Here is a 2500-nt window from a genome sequence, read left to right on the forward strand (position 1 = left end):
GCGTGCGCCCACGCACCGCGCGGCCAGCACGCCGGGAGGCGCCCCCTCACCGGCCGGGGACGGTCCCACCCAGCCACCGCCGCGTATCGCTTCACACCCAGATGCCGTTCAGTTTCGTCGGCATGGTGGGTATCGCTGGAACAACCGGTTCGTACCTCAACCTATCGTCGCCATCACCGATTCACCCCTAGCGAGAACAACCGCACCACAACAGGTTACCATTTGTTCATTTGCGTAACTTCACCAGAAAACGCAGGCGTCCATCGCCATTTGCAACTTCAACGATTATTGCATGCCTGTGTCAGGTGTCACGCCACACTACGTCTGCCCACCATACACGCAACAAAATGTGCACGCCTAGACAATACGTGGAAGGTGGCCCCCGTACGTATGCGATGTCCATTGCTCGAACGACTGTCAACCGGCCTCTGTAGCATGTCGCAGATATGGAACGCGGTGCACCATGCCATCACGGTGTGTGAGGAGAGACGACTAGGTCCGAATACATCAACAGACAGCTCATGCTGATCGCCAATCCACGGCGTCCGTTCCTCCCACACGTCTCTATGGCGTACCCACACTGCAATCCAGCTCTCATAGGGAGACGACACGTAGCTGCGTGCACAATATTTGCACTGTATGGTCCGCCGTTTTTGGGCGCAGTCGTTGTACGGTCACACATGTGCCACGATGTATCATTCGGTACATAAGGACGAATGTGCAGTACAGATTGTGGTTTACGCGTACGACATTAGCGGACGGTTGACACAGGCCGCACCACAACGTAGCCTGAGTACGTCGCATGCGAAGGGCATTGAACATGCAAACTTCTCACCAACCAGCTTGCGAAGGCAGGGGGGCAAGGTGGGGACGTGGGGAGGGGCGGCATGTACGTCCTGCTGCCATCCACATTACAGTGTACAGCAGGAGCATGTGGAAAGTCAGCAAGACTTGCAAAGGTGTTTAACATGAAGCGATACACAGGGGAGCGGGCAGTGCGAGTAGCGAACTATATTGCGAGGGTTGCGGGTGGGCAACACTACACTAATTGAACGAGTCGTATAACAATTACAGAGCAGGTTTAGGCGACAACATGGGTTACGTTAGGGGACAACGTGGGTTACGTTAGGGGACAACGTGGGTTACTTTAGGGGACAACGTGGGTTAGGTTAAGGCACAACGTGGGTTAGGTTAAGGCACAACGTGGGTTAGGTTAAGGCACAACGTGGGTTAGGTTAAGGCACAACGTGGGTTAGGTTAAGGCACAACGTGGGTTAGGTTAAGGCACAACGTGGGTTAGGTTAAGGCACAACATGGGTTAGGTTAAGGCACAACATGGGTTAGTTAAGGCACAACATGGGTTAGGTTAAGCACAACATGGGTTAGGTTAAGGCACAACAGGTCGGTTAGTTAAGGCACAACGTGGTTAGTTAAGGCACAACGTGGGTTAGGTTAAGGCACAACGTGGGTTAGGTTAAGGCACAACATGGTTAGGTTAAGGCACAACATGGGTTAGGTTAAGGCACAACATGGGTTAGGTTAAGGCACAACATGGGTTAGGTTAAGGCACAACATGGGTTAGGTTAAGGCACAACATGGGTTAGGTTAAGGCACAACATGGGTTAGGTTAAGGCACAACATGGGTTAGGTTAAGGCACAACGTGGGTTAGGTTAAGGCACAACGTGGGTTAGGTTAAGGCACAACATGGGTTAGGTTAAGGCACAACATGGGTTAGGTTAAGGCACAACATGGGTTAGGTTAAGGCACAACATGGGTTAGGTTAAGGCACAACATGGGTTAGGTTAAGGCACAACATGGGTTAGGTTAAGGTACAACATGGGTTAGGTTAAGTACAACATGGGTTAGGTTAAGGTACAACATGGGTTAGGTTAAGGTACAACATGGGTTAGGTTAAGGTACAACATGGGTTAGGTTAAGGTACAACATGGGTTAGGTTAAGGTACAACATGGGTTAGGTTAAGGTACAACATGGGTTAGGTTAAGGTACAACATGGGTTAGGTTAAGGTACAACATGGGTTAGGTTAAGGTACAACATAGGTTAGGTTAAGGTACAACATAGGTTAGGTTAAGGTACAAACATAGGTTAGGTTAAGGTACAACATAGGTTAGGTTAAGGTACAACATAGGTTAGGTTAAGGTACAACATAGGTTAGGTTAAGGTACAACATAGGTTAGGTTAAGGTACAACATAGGTTAGGTTAAGGTACAACATAGGTTAGGTTAAGGTACAACATAGGTTAGGTTAAGGTACAACATAGGTTAGGTTAAGGTACAACATAGGTTAGGTTAAGGTACAACATAGGTTAGGTTAAGGTACAACATAGGTTAGGTTAGGTTAGGTTAGGTTACACGTTGTTGTAAGGAAAGGTGTAGGGGGGGGGGGCGGGGGCGGCAGGTTCGTTGATAGTGATTATAGTAAGTGAATGCTTGTGACATGATCAGATTTGTCACGTCAGGATGCACCTTTGGCTTATTAG

This window comes from Schistocerca piceifrons, unplaced genomic scaffold (genome assembly GCF_021461385.2).
Source record: "Schistocerca piceifrons isolate TAMUIC-IGC-003096 unplaced genomic scaffold, iqSchPice1.1 HiC_scaffold_1275, whole genome shotgun sequence".
In the NCBI taxonomy this organism is placed as follows: Eukaryota; Metazoa; Arthropoda; class Insecta; order Orthoptera; family Acrididae; genus Schistocerca; species Schistocerca piceifrons.